Source organism: Balaenoptera acutorostrata, chromosome 8 (genome assembly GCF_949987535.1).
Source record: "Balaenoptera acutorostrata chromosome 8, mBalAcu1.1, whole genome shotgun sequence".
Taxonomy (NCBI): Eukaryota; Metazoa; Chordata; class Mammalia; order Artiodactyla; family Balaenopteridae; genus Balaenoptera; species Balaenoptera acutorostrata.
This window is the reverse complement of record NC_080071.1, coordinates 47,381,016-47,402,380: the sequence shown is the minus strand read 5'-3', so window position 1 is coordinate 47,402,380 and position 21,365 is coordinate 47,381,016. Positions and strand designations below refer to the sequence as shown.

Genomic DNA, 21,365 nt, shown 5'->3' with positions numbered 1-21,365 from the left:
CCTGCTGCAGCATTCCCACCAGAAGTCAGCATGGGTGAATTTGTCCACACTGCACTCATACAAGATAACCCCCTTTTAAAGGGTGGCTTGCTGCTCCTGATTTAGCTAATTTCTTTGAGGGTTTGCCATGTGCCATGGACATTATTAATTACTCATGTATAAACGCATTTAATCTTCCCCAAAGCCCTAGCAAATATTATTATCTTTGTTTGCAGGTAAGAAACTCCAAAACCAAGGCACAGAACTCCTAAGTAATGTGCCAAAGGTCATATGGTTATCTTAGTTCCCCTTTCTCTTCTGTAAAATGGAAGTGATTAATCACATTGCTTTATAAGGTTTTGTGAGGAATCCAAGAAACAATACATTGAAAATGTTTAGCACAACACTTGGCACGTAGTAGGTATTCAACACATTTTAGTGCTCATCATAAATCTTTTGTGAACAAGATTGAGGACATAACTTGTGTCTATGCAAAAGCTCATTCCAAACAATCAACATACAGACAATTAGAATACATCTTCTTCATAGGACAGGGAGAGTGAACAAGTGTGATTTGTAATCAGTTTTTAGACTGATCACACTTTGCCATCATCATATAATATGTGCCAGACCTAATAAAACTGACATTGTTAATCACCATTTCTACAGAGCTTGAGCACCTAAAACGTATCTTCATGCTAAGAATTTTAAAGGTATATTATACAGAAATTATTGTTTTTTTCTTTCTTTTATACATGAAGCCCAATGAAGTACATGGTGTTCCCAAAGTCAAATGATATCATTGATAAAGCTCTGATTTTAACGTACATCTACCGTGACTCTGAATCCTAACTATTTTGTTGCACTATTATATATTATCTATTATTAGATCTCTACTACTAACATTGCACAAAGTTGAATAAGCATAATGATCCACCAGATTTAAACTCAGTTTCTTCTAACATAAGATAATAAAAGTAAGTTTATTTATGTTATGTGGATTTTGTGGAATATGGTACATTAGAGATAAATTTAGATGTTTGTCAAGAAATTTTTAGTTTTGACTACTTATAGCAGCTGTAGAAACTCAAAATTTAAAGAACATTTAGAATGATCAAATTAAACTTCATTTGTAGGGCTCCAAGTTTTTGGTGGTTATTTTCTTTTTGTAAAAATGTCTTTATTACAGGGCCTTCTTACTACTGCCTAATGGTAGACACTTATATTTTCTTATGTATTATATTTCAGAAATAAGATGAAAGAGTACTTGTGCAATAGGATAGTGAACATTCATTTAAGTTTTGGTTTAAGATAATTTATTCTAAAAATCTGTTTTTGAATATTTTATGAATTATGGTCCATATTGAGAATATAATGAAAACTACAAACTTTCTCCAGAACAAAACCAACTAATCTACATTCATAGGGACTCACATTTTGCATACAGTTGCATGAGTTTCATGGGATGTCCCTTTTTGATGGATCCATTAAGAGTTCTGGATCTCATTTATGAAACTTGCTAATTAATTCAAATGACAATTTTTCTTCTGAATGAGGTAAATTATATGTATATATTTTTCAGTTACTTCAGATACTTTTATAAGTACCTATGAACTCAAAAAATAGACATGAACATCAGAAACAAATGGCTTATAAGATTATTTCCATCAACTAGAGGGCAATATAATCGTAGGTAGAATCCGCAATTGGTAATTTTCTATCTCCTCTCTGTACCCTTCTCCATTCACTATGTTTCTATACCTACACCTACACCTACACCTTTGGACCCTCCTCCAAACCAAATACTCAGCAGCTACTTTCTGGCCTCAGATAGTCAAGAGTAACATGGAAAAAAAATCTTGAAGAAAATTTCTTTCTTTATTGGGAAACCTCAGTGTTTAATCTTAAAGCTTTCCGCCGATTGGAAGAGGCCCACACACATTATCAAGGGCCATCTCCTTTATTTAAAGTTGTCTGATGGTAGATGTCAGTCACATCTACAAAATACCTTCACAGCAGCATCTAGACTAGTGTTTGATCAAACAACTGGGCCACCATAGCCTAGCCAAGTTAGCACATAAATTAACCATCATAACTAGTTAGGGGGATTCATCCATATTTACTCTTTTTTCTACAAAATTATTTAGATTTTTAGATTTGGGAAATTCTTCAAAAATTCCTTCTGGAATGATAACTGGAACTGTAGTGAATTCACTAGTTAAATTGACAAGAACTGAGACCTTAATGTTGTCATCCAACCATGAGCATGGTTCATATTCTCTAGTTACTCAGGATTTTTTTTAGGGGGGTGGTAGGGCAGTCTGATATGGGTTTAAATGTATGTTAAAGATATATTTAAAAGAAATATATTATAATCAGTGTTATAAAAATACATTATAAATGGGGGAGGGTAAAGAAAAGTGATATAAGGTTTCCACTTTTTTAAGAAAAAGATAACATACACACAGGATCTTCCAGATTTGCTCTTCCTCTTATCAAGTTAAAATATGTTCTCACTGCAATATATTTTATATGGGGAAATTTCTGTTCACACCAGCATTTAATCTTGTCAGAGAACTGTTGTAGTTTAACACAGTGACTATGCCATTATTGATATTAGGGGTGCTAGGGTTAAACAGCATGATTTTCAGTTTAGAAAGCACTCACAATGTGCCAGCCTCTATGTTAGATGTTAAAGGTAAGACCCCGGGTCTGGACAACATCAGCTCCACCTCAGTGCAGTGTAAGACAGTGCTGATTAAAGTACCTATTAACTCTTAAGCTATACCGCTGGCCGCCACTCTATTTTTCATTTTGTTGCAAGATCAGGACTGAATGCCTTAACTAGGGTGTTTCTAAAATGACAAAACCTGATAAATCAGATATTTTCTGTATATATTTATTATATTTAAGAAACCTTGGATTATAGATTAAAAGTAGAAAAAAACCCTGAAATAAAGAACAATCTAATGGATTCTACTTAACTCACAATTGTATGTGCTTTGATATTCTGAAATATCTTCTTTTCAACTGCTTCTGACATAACTTTGACATTTTAAATTTTAACAGAAAGATTTCCTTGCATCTAAATCCACCACAAATGTCATGGTCGTGTAGCAGAAATTGTTCATTTTTTAGACAAAAAGAATGTGGTTAAAGAAAGTGATATCATTAAGAATAAAGTTTGAAGAATGTTTGGTTTCATTAATTTGAACAGGAAGGTCTTCAAATGAGATATGAGCAAGTTTTAAGGTCTAGAGCAAACTGAGAGGGATGTAATCCATAAATGATTTTCCTAAATATTGCTTAATATTTTAATTAATTGAATTCTTCACATGAATTAACTTCCTTAATTATACACTTTCCAAAAGGATTTCCTGTACTGTGCTCCATGTTATCAGTTCAAAAATTATTAGAAGACTTACCAAGTCTTTTGATCATAAAATTAATATATGTCCATATTTAATGAACCAGATTCCAGCCTACTTCCTTCAAAATAAATATACCAAAATCAAAGAGTTTATGTTAGAGTTTTCATATAACTCAAACATCCTTCAAAAATCCACTGATTGTTTAAGTTTCAGATCAACCCTGAAAGCTCATAGTTCACTAAGTTCTTAACTGTCACAACTCTAGTACCATAAGACACTACATATTTAAGGCTACATATTCTCAACTTTCTCAGTTATAGTACCATACATACCATAAAAGACTACATGTTAAAAACTTTTAATGTTACATGTAGTTTCTGAAGCTAGAAGCTAGAATAAGCTAAATAAATCTAGCCAATGAGATCCTAACTTAGAAATAGGAGACTCCAGCTCAGTGTGTCTTCAGAGGTTTCGTTGAGTGTAACTATGATGTAGGTCTTGAAATAGCATGTGCTCTAAAAAAAAAAAGTTAGATTTTTACACTGAGACAACACTCTGCTCCTAATTACTCAAAATCATTTAGACTTCAAGGATTGTCCTACATCTTGGTCTATGTTTTTCTTCCACACATAACTGCATAATTTTATTATCACGAAAGGGAAACAGTCTGTAAATACAACGTGTAAGCTTTTCTATCTGGAGAGCTATCACAGTATATCAATTCCAATTTGACTAACTCCTTGGAATTAAATTTGTAGTAAACAAAGATCAGGGAATTCCCTGGCGGTCCAGTGGTTAGGACTCGCGCTTTCACTGCCGTGGGTCCAGATTCAATCCCTGGTCGGGGAACTAAGATCCAGCAAACTGCATGGCATGGCCAATAAATAATAAATATATAAATAAAACAAAGATCATTGTGTATCATATTACTTTACCAATACAAAATTATAATAGAAATTAGTGAAGGAATACTTACTTGAATGAATTGAGTAACTTTCTAAGTTTATTATGTCTTCTTTACTCTTAATCACATATGCATCATTATAGCACCTGAATATGAAAAAAAAAAATGCTAATCGCTCTTATTTGTGGGTGTGTAGTTCCTGGATTCCGGATTTTAGTAGCTCTTCTTTCTTTTGTTGAGTCCTTCACCTCCAGACAAGTTTACTTCTTGCTAGTACTTCTGATATCAATTGGCATAAATTTAAGGGAAGGTCAACACATTATCTAAGAAAGGCTTAAAACTTATCTGAGTTCCTTTTAATGAGCATAGAATGCTTTTCTCCCAGATATCCATATGCCTAGGTCCCTCTCCTCCCTGTAGTCTTTGCTCAAGTAAAAACTTTTCTATGGGGCCTAAACTAATCACTATTTAAGATAAACCTACACCTATACCACCACAACCCTACTGTTCATCTTTAGCTATTTTAGTATGTTCTTGCTTTTTCCTATAACACCAATCACCTTGCAACAAACCATCTACTATAACTTACATATTTTCTGTTTTTATTTATTTTCTGTCCATGCAACTAACATGTAAGCTCTACAAGTACAAGCACTTCTATTTTTTTTTTTACTAATATATCCTAAGCACCTAAATAAGTGCCTGCACTAGTAGGTGCTAAAGATTGCTTAATAAATGATTAAATGAATGAATATGTTTCTTTCTACCAGTCTCCACAGAAAACTAGTAACTCTGTGATTTTGTATGCAGTACACAGTAGATGTCAGAGCTGAAATTCTGAAGGTGTTAGAATCACTACACATTGCCAAAGAGAAAATATTCAGAAGCTAATTACCATTTCATTATTCTTAGGTCAACCTAATATTTACCCCTTCACTGTCTTTGTAAAGGAAAATAAATTAATAAAGATGCTTTCCGTAATGTATTTAGTGTTCAGGTTTCACTGAATTCCAAGGCATGACCTTTCAAACTGGGGTAAGTGAGAAGGCTGGTCAGTGTTTTAACACAAAGTGTTGAAGCATTTCCCCAAATGGCCAAACAATGGCTGAAATTGGCAGAATTTCTTGTTGAAACTGGCAGACTTGCCCACTGTTGCCTCCCAACAAAAGTCTTCCTCCATTTCTTGTTGCCTTTTTGGACAATAGCACTAAAAAGTCTATAGAAGGAGAAAAAAACCCTTAGCAGTGAAATTGAAAGAAAGTAAATCGATCTTTTAATAAAGCATATAGGGTAGAATACAAATCCTGTTTAATTGCCAAAAAATTATACCTCTGTTTGATAAGTGAAGAGCTACATATTTGTAAGTCTATAATTTATCAAGCTTTTAAGTGTTGATTTATAAATATTTAAAGATAATTTTAAAGAGTGCCAACTGTCAATGCCCTTTCATCATTGCACAGCTTTGAAAGTTTTCTAAACTTAAAACCAAAGGACTATTTTATAAATTAAAATACATACTTGTCATTAAATAAAATCATGATTTGCTTGAAAGCCTAATGATGAATTTTCACAAAATGTATCTTTTAATGGACACAACTCATAAGTTATAACAATACTTTTCTTTTCTAATTAAGATTCTCCATGTGTTTGAGACACATATAGCTAACTTTAATTTCTTTTAAAACAGGTGTTAGTCATTCATTCACCTAGAAATATCATTATTGAGTTTTTTTTTTCTTCTGAGTCTAGAATGTATATCATTCAGGGAAATAATAATATTCCTTTGAGAAAAAGACTGATTCTCAACATATGTCCATAGTATTCAGAAAAAAAATATGTGTATAAAATGTGTCAAGGTTGTAACTTTACTGTCCTTCAGTATATTATCTAATATGACTGGATTTTAAACCACAAGCAACAAACTAGTTTGGATTAAACAACTCTCTGTCCTCAATGAAGTATTGTTCAAAACATAAAAGTAAGTTGTGAAATAGCTTCTTCTTTAAGTCTTCTTGAACTTTCTGACTTTAATGTGGTATTATCGAATGGTAAACTTATAATAAAGTTACTATTACAAAACATAAATGATAATAATACCCTAACAAAAATTGTATTTGTTTTAAGAATTATTCTACATTCAATTAATTTCTGGTATGTTTATATATAACATGACAATCCAATATTCTACATTTTCTTTGTTCCAAGTAGCTTAAAAACAACAACAATAATAATAAAATAAAGCTGAAATCAACAATAACTTTTAAAAGACCAAAATGTGACAATTTCTAATCTAGAAGGGCTTGATGAAATGGTGGAAAGGGCACTTAAAATATGCTTTACATATTAATAGAATAATAATAGAATTTTCAGTTCAAGTACTTTGCACTTAAAATGGGAGTACAAAAATAACTAATTTCTCACAGTGAGCAGAGACACTTCACACTTTCTCAAGCTAGAATCAGTCCCTACAATGAAAAATGGGTACTCCCAGTAGTCCTGTTCAGAAAAAGGCAATGCCAAAACACTTGTTTACTCTCATCTAGATTCAGCAGAGGCACCATGTATTCTTGAGAGCATTTTCTAATAGAGTGTTACTTGCAGTATGAAAAAGTTCTTCTGAAGACTGAAAAATTGTCTAATACCAAATTAAGTCTAAAAAAATTGCTGTCAAAAGAGTTTCACTAATTATTATAATTGACTCTTCATTGCACATTGGATTTAAGGGTATAGAACAAAATTCATTATCATTTTTAGTAGTTCTTCAGCTCTTATACACTGGATCTCCTTGACTCTGTTAAAGTGTCTCTATTCTAGAGGCATAGCTTACTAGCCTATAGCATGGAATATGACCATAAATCAATTTTGTAATCCATGATGTTGTCCACAAACGTTACTAGCCATTCTCTGATTAGTTCTATTTTAACTAATTCCTCTTACTTACTAGTTCCTCACCTCATTTGTTTCTAAAGGAGTGGATGTGCTCTCCTTATTTACGTGGATCTTATTTTTTAATTGCATATTTTTAAACATATAATTTAAAAACTATACAAATCCTAAACTTTTCTGCCTTGAAGTAAAACCACGTCAGGTCTGGTGACAGTGTCTGTCAAGGTGAAAGGTTTAGAGATTCAACCAGAAGTTGATGAAACTAGAAATGAAAGGAACAAGGTTAGGGAGTTAGAGACTAATCAGGAGAACAGAGAACAGGAAAGATTCAGAAAAATTCTCATTCAGAGACCAAATATATATGACTGTAACAATGTAATTCACTTAGTAATTATTACTTACTGAGTCAAAAAACTGATATAAAGCCACAATGAGGGATGGGACTGTAAGTAAAATAAACCAGAAAAATAAAAGGGAGTGAATAGGGTAAAGAGAGGCAAAGAGGGAGAAGATAAAAGGAGAAGCTATAAGAGAAGATAAATTGGTTCAATATGACATAGTATTTGCCAGAAAGGTTAGGAAATAAAAATCCAGTACTGAACTGCATCAATTAAGATGTGGAGATACTTTGGATACATGGTCATGAACAAAAAGTTAGTATACAAATCCCCTCCAGCTGCTTGGTATAATATTTTGGTTATGAAAAATTTACCTGCTCTTTTGTTTGAAGAATGGAGTTGAGTGTTAAGCCTAAGGGTTATTCCTTCTGATAAGAGGTGAGGAGTGTTTATGAAGAAGTTGTAAGAAGCAAATACCATCTCCTGGTACCAGGTGGTACCACCTCCATGATTACCTGGATGGTAATCATGTTCTAAGACTTGGGCCCAATTAGTCAAGATAATGACTCTACTTTTAAAAGGGGAGGGTTCATAGAGACTGACCCACTGGGAAATCTTAGTCTGTCTAGGATAGTTTCTCTAAAGGTAGCCCAGAAATTAGGCTACATTAATCATACCACATTTAAAACAGCAGAGCTTATTTGGTTAACTGCAAATCTCTTGGCTCATTCCAAACCTACCAAATCAATCTGGGGTGGCTCAGCACACAGAGGGAGGTGATACTTAAGTGAGTCCCATGTGCTCTGAAAACCACTTTCTCTTTACTTTACACTGCATATTGTGAGACAAGAGATGATAACCTGATTAGGTTCAAATTTACAGTAACAAAATTAGAGTGAACAAGGCACATGTTTAAATCAATTAATTTTCTAAATAATGAAACAATAAGTATAAATTCACACTGAACTACACATAAATAACAAGATATATATTGCTTTCCCTTCTAATTCTGGCTTTGAGAATTATTAGTTTCGTGATTTGAGGTGCACATTTTCCATATCTGAATCATTATAACTTAATAGTCTTAGAAACTTGGTAATAATCCAAAATACAACTTTACTGACCCTTTCCTTTTTCACTGGACTCAGGGAGTAAGTACACACACACACGCACACACACACATACACAAATATTCACACATATACATTGATTCACAGGTTGTTCATCATTGGTGTTCCAAAATTCCCTCCATGTAGCTAAGAAACTAACCTAAAGTCAAATAGAATTCACACACCTAAATCATATTTGTAAAATTCACGAAGTGTTTAAATCATACATATTCTATGATTTAACTGTGAAATCTTAAAAGGGGTCTAATCTTAACAATATTCTGACAAAAGGAAATGAACTTTAAAATTGAATGCGTGCTGTGTGAGGCATCTCCATCTCCCACCCAACACCCCAGACCTATCTGAATTACATTGCGTTTTTATGTATTTTGATACACAGATCCATAACAAGTACATGATTCCAGAGTAAGGAATCACACTCTGCACATTGTCCTACAAAAGCTTTTTAAACTTTAAAATTTTCATGCATATGAAAGATTATTAAAATACACTGCTCGGGCTTCCTGGTGGCTCAGTGGTTAAGAATCCGCCTGCCAATGGAGGGGACACGGGTTCAAGCCCTAGTCTGGGAAGATCCCTCATGCCATGGAGCAACTAAGCCCGTGCACCACAACTACTGAGCCTGCGCTCTAGAGCCCTCGGGCCACAACTACTGAGCCCACGTGCCACAACTGCTGAAGCCCGCGTGCCTAGAGCCTGTGCTCCACAACAAGAGAAGCCACTACAATGAGAAGCCTGCACACCGCAACAAAGAGTAGCTCCTGCTCACCACAACAACTGGAGCAACGAAGACCCGATGCAGCCAAAAATAAATAAATAAATTAATTAATTTTTTAAAAAAATACACTGCTTAAATAAATAAATGCCTGTATACCTAGAACCCATCTTTTCCATCATGTTCCTCCCTGATTAAGTCACATGTATGTCCCCAGAAGTAAACCATTAGCCTAAACTTGTACTAGTCATTCCCTTGCTTTACTTTATGGCTTGACCACCTATATATGTATTTCTAAGCAATGTATTATTTAGTGTTATATTTTTAGTTTTACCTTTATGAAAGTGGAATACTTCTGAATATAGTCTTTGGAGACTTGCTTCTTTCATTCAGCATTATGTTCCGAAGATGCATCAGTGTTAATGTGTGTAATTGTGGTTTTGTTCTTTTCACTGCTGCAGTGTTCCATTGTATGAATGCACAATGTATTTATCTTTTCTCCTGCTGAGGGACATTTGGATTGCTTCTACCATTTTGCTATTATAAACAATGAAGCAATGAACATTTTTTTAAACATATTTCCAGGTACACATGTTTGAGTTTCTTTAGGGAATAAATTTATGAGTGGGATTTCAGGATCCTAGCAATTCATATACCAATTTATAGTCCCACCAACAGTGTATGAGGTTCCCATTACACCACATCCTTTCCAATACTTTGTATTACTGTCAAGCTTTTAAATTTTTGCCAGCCTGGTAGATATAACATAGTATCTCATTGTGGTTTTAATTTGCATTGCCCTAATTATGAATCACAGCAAATCTACATGTAAAACAAGTTAAAATTTTCCTCTGAAATATTTGTTTCTAATTGAGTAGCAGTGACTTGATGCTGTAGAATTATTTTTTGCTTATAATTATTTAAGAAAAGGACTATTTTTGGTTAGGTGGTCCAGGGAAAGGAAAGATTGTTTCATTGCTTTTAAAACTGGGTATGTGTGAATGGCATTTCTCATCATGATCAAGAACATAGATTGATAATGCCTAGAATCATACCCCCAATTTTCCATTTCCTTTTATTCAAAAACCCCATCAAATACATATCTTCTTTAAAAACAGAGAGGAAGGGACTTCTCTGGTGGTGCAGTTGTTAAGAATCCACCTGCCAATGCAGGGGACACAGGTTTGGCCCTGATCGGGGAAGATCCCACATGCCGCGGAGCAACTAAGCCCGTGCGCCACAGCTTCTGAGTCTGCGCTCTAGAGCCTGTGCTTGGCAACAAGAGAAGTGACCGCAATGAGAAGCCCATGCACCACAACGAAGAGTAGCCCCTGCTCGCTGCAACTAAAGAAAGCCTGCACGCAGCAACGAAGACCCAACGCAGCCAAAAATAAATAAATAAAAATATATATTTAAAAAAAAAAAATAGAGAGGAAGAAAGTGAATACTTCCATTCAGATGCATGTGTGCTTTTTAAAAAATAAACTTTATTTTTTAGAGTTGTTTTAGATTCATATCAAAGTTGAGTAGAAGGTGAAAGATTTTCCATATAATCCCTCTCCCAACCCTCCTCTATTACTAACATCTCCCACGAAAGTTATACATTTGTTACAACCAATGAACCTATATTGACACATCATGCCCACTGAAAATACAGTAGGATTCACCATTGATGTTGTACATTCTATGAGTTAGGACAAATGTATCACGACAAGTATTATGTGTTTTTATAATATTTTGACTATTCTAAATCATTCATGGAGCTTACAAGTCTCCTGAAAGAGATAATGTCTCTCTTTCTACTGTTGTAATAATTATTTCTAATACATAAAAATATCATAGAAGGCATTGGAGTTTGTGTCTTTCATGTAATTCCACATTTTGGAAACCACTTGATTGCCCTTATATCCAGTAGCTGAATTTAACTAATATATTTCTTCAAGATTCTGGTTTCCTCTTAATAAATACACTTAGGTTTGCATTTTTTTTTCCAGCTTGATTGTTGTGCTTCACCACGGCAAATATCAAGAAAGTTTATCCAATATTCTTACATAATATATTTATTTTCTGTGTTTCTAAGGTTTAGTTGATTTTGATTTCATTGTCTACTTCAGTCAGTGGTGCTAATTCCACAAAATTAGCTTTCTTTTGAGTTTTCTCTAGGTATCTCTATCATTTTCATTAAGGCTTTATAATATTTTCTTTGTATCCTCTCTTCTTGGATATTAATCTATTTTTTGGTACTACAGATAACTGATATTTTCAGAGGAAAGTGGAAGTAAGACCATGCTAACACATACATTATATTTTATTAATATGTGCAATGCATTTACTAACCAAAGTTAGCTCATCAATAAATTTACTGATAGTCAGAAGTAATTGCTGACATATTTGTTTTTTACTTATTCCCTATCACCAAAAAGGTGCAAATATTCTTTCACAGCATTTTCAGCTGGGATGAAAAATAAAATTTCTAGATAATAAAATTAAATTTCATTTTAAAAATGAAATTTCTAAAATTTCATGCAGAAAAAAAAAAAAAACGCTCCATGGTCATGTCTATTTCTAGTGGCATTTTCTAGCAAGTTGGGAAAATACTCAAAATAAACTTCAACTTTGAACCTTGTGAATTCCATATGAATGCCAGTAAAGCCTGAGACTGACAGGAGTTTTAATTTTTTCCAAAAAAGGTTGCAGAAAATTCAGATTCTAAATATATGTGGAGTGTCTATTGGTGTAAAAATACACAACTCTTTAAGATGACCAGATCATGATCCTAATTACAACATATACTAGACAATTTATAATATATAATACATTATTAAAATATATGAAAGTGTGAAAATTTACAAAATAATTTTACAAAGTAATCAAAACTTTTTGATTTATATAAAAAAATTTGATTACAGAGATTGCTTTTAACATAAGCTTTCTTAATACTTCTGGGTTTTCATGTAAGGATCCCTAGTGCCTTCATGGAAATCCTTGACAATAATTCAGAAATTATTTTTGGAAGTAGCAAATTCATGATCTATAAGAACAAGTTTAATAAAAGCCTCTCAAATCACAATATAAATTAATGGAGATAAAAAATTTGCAAATGCAAATTTGATATTTTTGAAGTTCTAAAGTCCAAATAATACTGTGTAAATGCAAAGCAAGGTAAACAAGATTATAGCTATATCTTGCCTTCGACCTTATTTTGAGTCTGAAAAAATGATGTAAACCACGTTTATATACATTAACTCAGTTTAGCAGTGGGTGAATCTCACCTGTTAGTGATACCCTATGTTTAAGGAGAGTTAAATCTCATTACTGACATGGTCTAGCCTCTGGCTTCCTCTTTGACAAGATCTGTGTCACTCTTTCCCCCTCATTCACTCCAGTTTGATCACGTTGGCTCTCTTTATGTACTTTGAACTAGCCACGTCATTTCCTTCTCAGAACCATTGACCAAGCCGCCATTTCTTCTGGGAACAACCTTTCACCTGAACATTTCAGGGCACCCACCTCTCCCTAGTGCTAAGATCTTGAACAACAGGGACCATCCTCCATGTTCGTGCTCCTTAAAATCCTCATTCTTAAGAAATAAGGTCCAAGAACAAAGTTCCTGATTACTTTCAGGTCAGCATGGTGGCAACCTAAATGTGCCTGAAACAACGCCTCCCAACTTCCCATTAAAATGAGACATTTAAAATACATATGTTTGTGATTTAAAAAAAAAAAAACACACTAGCATATAACTTTAAGTTATGTAAAATCCCACTATCCACTAATAATACCAAATTCACAGGAATGTTCTCTTGTCATCCAGGGTCCTATGATGATACACCAGCCACTTGTGCTACCACCTGTCAAAACTATGGATGGCCCTACCTTCAGGTATTGAGTATGCATATATTACAAAAGAACATTCATGACTTGATGAAAGTAACATGTTGAATTTACAATGAAATTGAAGATAATATGAACATGTTAACAATCATAAGAAAGATTTCACAGAATGATACATAACATAACTCCAAATAACTTCTGAATCAAGGAAAACTTTGAAAGGCAATCTAACAAAATACAGATTTAGGGACATCTGTCAGACTTACAAAGTCATTTCCTTGGGAACTTTGGGTATGAACTTATCCCCCATGTCTTTTTTCCCTTGGCCAGAGGACTAGGAATGTTAAATTAATATGAACAGTTCTTATAAGATTTATTAATATTAACAGTTTGGTAGTATTAGCCACAAACATCACACAAACACACACACACAAACACACACACGTATATAATGTCTATGGCTAATCTTATTTTAACTATAACTATGTATATGTTTCTATATATACATATATAAAAAACAAATTATGTTTCCTGTATAAAATAATAGGGCTAGGTTGCTCTTTTGAACTAAATTCCTTTCCTCTGTAGAGTTCTTTGTTTTCTGATCCACATAATCACTATTATATTCTTATAAATGTCTGTAAACCTTTCCCATAATTGGAACGTAAAAAGATATCATTTATAAATAAGGGAACAGGAAAATGGGGGTTAGCTGAATAAAAGATTTAAGTTGCTCTAGATACTATTTTTAGAACTCCCTGGCAAAGCAGTTTCAATTTCAATACTGGGCATTAATTTCAAGCTTCAGGGGCATTGGTGCCTCCAAAAAGATTACTGTTGCAGACAGATGTGTCTTATTTATATTTAGTATTATAGTTCCATATCAGATAAGATATTATGTGATTATTATTACACCTCACATCCTCCTTCCTGAAAAAATTAAAGTAGCTTTCCTGTCCTCACTTATTTTTAGACTGGGAAGTATTTAACAATTCAATCATGCATCATCCCAATAAACTATAATAGCATTAATGAAAAATAAAGGCTACTGAATTATTTTATTTTAAATTCGAAGCTGAGTGACATAATTCCTTCTTCTGATTTTAAGTTCCCAAGTCATTCTGCTGGACCCAAAAATAGACCCTCTATAATTATTCTTTGTCCCACAGCATGTCTTTGGGAACTCATCATTGTTGTTCTATCCTTTTATGTGTCAGCTTCCTTTGCACATTGCATCTCATATGACTCACTGTTCCTTAGAGCATGGTTTGAATGCTCAAAATGCCTACTTATATCTGACAGCTGGATTTTTCTTCCTGAACTTTTTTATGTGAAGTGGTGCCAGATCAATTTTTAAAGCCCCAATTTTGCTTATTGAAGACATATAAGAAAGAACAGAAAATGGAAGAAGATTCACTTACTAGGCAAAAACTGATTTTGACTTCCAGTATCTGTTAGTACCAGTCATCTTCATATGGAAATTAAGAAGATTATCCATTTTTTTTCTAAGTGTCTTTCCACCTTATAAATTCTAACATATATTGGATAGTTTGAAGGAGATAAATAGGAAGTGGCTGGAAAATGAAAGGTCCAAATTTAAGCTGCATTCTCTTCGTTAAATTGATCTCTGACTTGCAGAGTATTGGTAAGATTTTTTTGTGAGACACTAATAGTCCTAATGGTCATTTTAAAAATTTTATTTCTAACAAATAGAGTTTAAGGTGGATATATATTTAAATTCTAGCAAGAAAGAGGTTGAAAAAATGATCTCTGGAGAGATTAAAAAATATAACTGAGAACCAGGACTGTGGTTTGCTATCATATTAATTTGATTCACATGTGGTTTAATTTTAACCTAATAAAAGAAGCACAGAAATGAGACTTAGGAAAGAGAACTCCTAGTCTTAGCTCATCTACCTCTACTGTGGGATATGAGGCATATCATTAAACTCTCCTGAACTCCCACCTTCCAAATCTGTAAGATAAGCAGGTTATACTGTGAGACCTTCAGGTCTATTCCAGCTCTGAGGTTCTGGATCCTCTGACTGTAACTACTCTGAATTAAAGACAGGAGCTGGAAATAAAATATCATCTGAAGTTCTTTGTAACAAATAATGTGATTTGTAATAGTTCAATTCCTCTAACTTTGAATATTTTTGCGTTGCTTTATTTACATAATCATTCAGTAGACTCTGAAATTTGACAAATGGGTAAGAGGTGAGAAAGAGGAAGAAACAAGGAGAATATCTCTGGCTAGACTGAATTTTGGCAATAGAAGGATCCATTTCTATTTATCACTAAAGTATTATATTCTTACTGAAAATTCTCTTTGACTCCAATATAGTAAAAATATTAACTTTTAAATTTATAATAATTTAAAGGTCCATTTTTACATTTAAATCTTAAACCAACTGAAACTGAATCTCAGATATAAACTTTTCCCCAAAATTGATGGACGGTTGTAGCAACACTTTTTATTAAATAATTCATCCTTTCTATTACTGATTTGAAACATAACTAAATTGTTCTATCTACTAAATTATATTAACAAAATTATTTTGGATTCTAGAGTCCATTTGTCTTATTGTTGTTTGTTATTTGTTTAGCTGACCTTTAAAATTATTTATTATCTTGACTGCATTACATTTACACATTATTTGGGGAAAAATTAAGCATCTTTATACATTTTAGTTTTGTACCTATTAATACAGATGTCTCTTTATTTATTAAAAGTCATTTTATGTCCATAAGATAATTATATATTTTCTTCAGAATGGCTCTCCATGCAGGAGAAGTGCCTGTTTCTTAAAGATCAGAGAAGACTTTTACACAGAGCAAGATGAAAGTTTTCTCAGCAAATAATATGAATAGTTCAGAGAATCAGGAGTGAGTCCGGTTGGTTAGAACAGCAAGAACTAAATTAAGGTAAATTTGGAAACTAAAAAGTATTCGTATTCCACTAAACTAAAACTTAAATTCCAGGACTTTCACTCGAATAAGACCCTGCATTTAAATTTGTGTTTATGATTTGGTGCTGTTTTTTTGAAAAGAGGAATCCTATAAGCGTGTTAGTTTTCTCTAATCCAAGACCATAGCATATAAGTCCCCAAGTTGTCAGTGCTTTGGTTCCTTCATTTCATCTGGTAAGGCAGTAAGGGTACCCAAGGAGCAAGGGGGCCACGGGTGTGTAATAAGAGATACTGGCCACCGAGGGCTGGTCTAGTGTGTAGCACATCTCTCCTTCTAGCTAAGCTTTTGACTTATGCATGTCACATAAATAGACTGGAGTTTGGCTGCCCCATCCGTAAAATAGGAGATTAAACTAAATCTGAGAAAAAGAAAAAAAAAAAACAGAAAGTTGCTCTAAATAAACTCTAAGATCCTCCTTAATTCTAACTCTTCCCAAGCACTGTGGCTCATGGTTTTATCTCTATCTCCAAAGGGTACATTTTACATTCTGTCTTTTGTCCTTTAATTTGGCATGTCCATCTTTCTTGTCCCCAAGCTACAATAAAGAAGCATCTGTAAAGAGCTATTTTAAACCTCTTTGTAGTACACCTTTTAGTGCCTGTAAACTCAATAAGTACGTTTACAAATTATATTAAAATGCTCCCTGGAAATTATACCTTTACTGTTTAAACTATGTTTATAGATCAACTTCATGCATGATTGTCTTACCGTCCCTTGAAAAATTTATAGCACACTATCTTATTGCTCAGAGTTAAAAACAGGTAAACTAAGAGATATCATTATTCGAAGGCATAATTAATGACCTGCTACAAAAAGTAGGTATAAAAATATATAACATATATATAACATATATATATATATATATATATATATATATTTTAAACTAGGAATCCTTTTGGATTTTTTAAAAAATTATTTTTATCTTTTATTTTTAAACAATTTTAAAGGTTATACTCCATTTACTTATATTTTTAAATATAATTCTTTAAAGCGTCAAAAGATGCAATATTCTAACAGTTAGAATGTCCAAAAAATACCTATTCTCATCTTTCTGTGTAATGAGCTATGTTTCCAATAAAAATCATTCAAAAAATTATGGATTCAACAAAATGAGTTTAGCACAACTGATGAGGAACATTTGCTATATATACCTGTCATTTATGTTAACTTACATGTCTCACATGCAAAATAAAGCATGAACCTAAGTATAACACACCACCTCAATAATTCAGTATTGTTATTGATCCAGTGACTTGGGGTTCTCATTTTCAGTGCCAAAAAAGTCTACTAATATTCTTTCGAATCTCTAAGAGATTTCCGTATTATTATGCATCCTATAAATGGTGGTATTCTTTACAAATACACTTCTCTGAAACCACCTTGCTAACTTACATTTAATCAGACTGTCTTTTAGTGCATAAAGTTGTTCTACTTTGCATTGGTCCCTGAAATAGTCCTTTCTTTGACATCTATAAGAAATTCCATACACTAAATTGTTTTTGAGCATAGTAGACTTCACTGCAGATTTTCATATGAAAGATTCAGGAGAGATTCACAGATTAGCAATGCAAACAATTTCAAATCAAGTGGTAGACATCACCATTTTAAAAAGGTCACTTGGAGAGTGGCATGGACATATATACACTACCAAATGTAAAATAGATAGCTAGTGGGAAGCAGCCACATAGCACAGGGAAATCAGCTCGGTGCTTTGTGACCACCTAGAGGGGTGGGATAGGGAGGGTGGGATGGAGACGCAAGAAGGAGGAGATATGGGGATACAGGTTTATGTATAGCTGATTCACTTTGTTATACAGCAGAAACTAACACACCATTGTAAAGCAATTGTACTCCAATACAGATGTTAAAAAAATAAAAATAAAAAGGTCAATTGGTTCTTCCAATATCTTATCTATTTCCAGCCTCTTTCCATCTTTCTGGATCCACTCTCTTCCTCTTTATCATTCATTTCCCTTCCTCGTTTTTAGGAGTGAAAATAACACATTTTCTAATCTTGATTCATGAAGAGGAGATTTTTGCTTCTTATATTTGAGCAACTGCTAACATTTATGGCCATGTGGCTGTTCTATCCCATGTTATTTTTGATGTATTCTATAAAAAATATATAATTCCTTCTATAAGAAGAATTCTTGTGTCAATTTTAATGATAATTATTTAATAAGTTATGGTAACAATTTGTTAATAATGACAATTATTTAATATTTAATTTAATAAGTAAAAATAAGTTGTCATTGAAGTTTAATGGGAACCATGTTATATGTAGTATAGACACTATAAACTTTCATACATTTATTTACTTATCATTTGTTCCTTTTCACATTTGCTTTACATTAAATTACAATTTGTCTGATTCATTTTTCTGACTACAGTGCCCAGCATAATAGTTCTCAAATGCAATGCATTTTAATTTCTGGTAGAATTGAATTTCTTCATTTAATATGTCTTACACTTTAGACCAGTGATCTACAAACTGGGGTATGCATACCCCCAAGGAGTAGGCAGAAACAGCTTGTTTTACAGAAATCGATTTCCAGATTCTTAACCTTCATTTGAACTCCATCCTAGAACTGATCTGCCACAGAAAATTACTAAGGTCTAAGCTTCAGGCCAGTTCTCCCTTTTTACTTTTTCTTTCATAGTGTTCCTTTTACTTCTTTACACACACACACACATACACACATGCACTATTTCGTCTTTCTGAGTCTTACTACAAAGCATTTCTGCAGGATGTAACAATCTCCTAGGCCATAAACTAGGGGACAGGGATAATGGACACACTGATGTTTGCCAAGTCTTCTTAAAAAGGACACATGACTTTCCCACTTTCTTCATCTCATTAATGATGTATTTCTAATAAAATTTTACTTTATGTGTTTAAAAATTATGTATCAAAATTTATAATAAATTTATTATGTTTTCACCTAGAGTATAAACTCTAGAGCCAAACTGGTTCAAATCCTGAATCAAACAATTTTTAAAATTATCTTGTGAAGTTAATAAACGTACTTGTGCCTCAATTTCCTCAAAGGTAAACCTGGGATAAACAGTACCTACTTTATATGTTTTAATAATGTGATCATAAAGTCTGAAAAGGTAAATATTATTTTTTCATGTATTATAATATAAAGTAGCATATCATCTATTACATATCATTGGTGTTTCCAGACTTGGTGGCCACTCTGTACATGAACTGATAGAAGTAGAGGCAGAAGTATTTAGTGCTTAGGTCATGGCTTAGAATTGAGTAAGCCTTCCAAAAGTTTTAGCTACTATTATCATCATTGTTATTAGTATTATTATTTCTAATAAAAATTGTAATGGTAATGCAATTGGGAAGGATTTTTAAAACATTCATTTAGATAGGATTTTATTTTAATGAAATTTCAACCTAGGTATACATATTTTGTTGCATAAAAGATTTTGAGCAGAGAAGACTTCATTGAAAATTTTCCTAGGAAAAGATTAGGAGAGGTTTGCGTAGTAGCCATGCAAACACTTCAAAGGAAAAGGAAGATACTGCAACATTAGAGTTTTTAAGTGTCACCTGCTCGCTCCGTGATCTATTTCTACATCCCTCCATCTTTCCTGCTCCACTCTGTCTTTACTCCTTCTATTTCTGTATTATGCTTTTTCCTGGCTCTCTTTCAGTGTGGTCATTTAAAAGAATTTGAAAAATAAAAATATATTTCAATAGAATAAAATTCTATCAGGGAAAGATGGATAGTGGAGTAGAATATGATGTCAATGAGATTAAGAAATGAAGTAAAATTTCCAACTGTCAAGAAGAGAACATTCATTTCTCTACAAATGATTGTGTAGGTATTAAATTGTTGTTGCATTTACATTTCATTGAAAAAGAATATTATAACAGTCATAGTTTAAAATGTCATCATTTAAAATGTGCCCAAAATTATGTTTTGCAAATGACCTAGTAACTTAAATGGGTGAAGTTTTTTAAAAATTATTTTATAAGTAGTGTCAATGGAAAAGTTAGAACACTGCACTAGACTGGAATGTTTAATTCATCTTTGCATTCCCTCTTCCATGAAAAGTACACTTAAAATAAGTTTATTAATAAATATGAATATAGCATTTTTATCATGAAAATAGGATGAGTTATAATATCATACCTTTCCTTGTACCATGGATTTGTAACCAAAACAACTAACTTTATGTTCTTGACTTACTTACAGGAGGATGTATTGGATCTGGGATAAGGTGACTAGGTACTACACATATCACATGGAAGTGAGCTCTTGCTGTTATTAGTAAGAAGATAAATATAAGGCTTTGCAAGCAGTGGGTTGGAAGGTACCATAAGGGCTTCTCTTTTGCTGTTAAGGATAATAAATTATAAGGAGGTTAAGAAAGGTCCTTTGCAACTGGAGCTTATAGCTCTATGTGTAATAATTTATATTTGTAACTTATGATTAACAAATAACTTACTTTTATTTTTTGATAATGAAGTTTTATTTTTGATAATGAAGAACATTATAACTTGCAAAAACATAAGAGGTTGTCATTAGATGTGGGAAAACTCCACAGTTTTTTTCCAAGATGCACTGACCCATATAAAAAGCAATCAGTTGAACAAAGAGTACCTATCTTGAAAGGGTTTTTTATCATATTTGAAAAGCTTGTTTAATGGGATAGACCCATACTTATGATTAAGAATCAGACCCCTCAGCCAAATCTCAGCCAGAGTCCATTAGACTCCAGACTAATTCCAATAGTCATTAGGGTGTGGATTTCCCCTCTGTAGGAAAACCGTGCATTAAAAAAAAAAAAAAAGCACCTCTCTCCCCCCACAGAAAACCTTGTCTGTTTCACTTAGATATTTTATTATCGTTTCATTTGTCTTTCACCCTATCTCCCAGGCCTTCGTTAAGCTTCCTTTCAAAGCAAATTTTTTATCTTTCTATGGAATAGATCAATTTTGACAAAATTTTCCCTCTTCCCCAATTATGCAGACCCTAACATGAACACAACAAAGTGAAATTATCAATCAGCCTATGCCACAATTCATTTATACATGTCAGGGTCATAATATTGCTATTTTTTAACTTTGAGCCAGTTGTTCCTAAACTGCCCATATTTATAACATTCCTAGATTACCTAACTTTCTGTCTATGTTAATCCATCAGTCACAGTATACTTATAAATGGCCAGATGGGCAAGCCTTTCCACTTTTTGGCTTATTCCATTAATGTATAGAGT

The 21,365-nt window shown here is 33.0% G+C and overlaps 1 protein-coding gene across 8 annotated transcripts in view; it reads left to right on the top strand.

Annotated features, from left to right (window-relative positions):
• Positions 1-21,365, top strand: part of CALCRL (calcitonin receptor like receptor) — a 100,252-nt gene that overhangs the window by 5,523 nt on the left and 73,364 nt on the right. For 3 of the 8 annotated variants that reach the window (XM_007196152.2, XM_007196148.2, XM_007196147.2), the window contains exon 2: positions 13,138-13,205. The exons of the other annotated variants lie outside the window; for them this stretch is intronic. The gene's annotated coding sequence lies outside the window, so the exon portion shown is untranslated. The remainder of the gene's footprint in view (positions 1-13,137; positions 13,206-21,365) is intronic. 8 annotated transcript variants of the gene reach the window in all.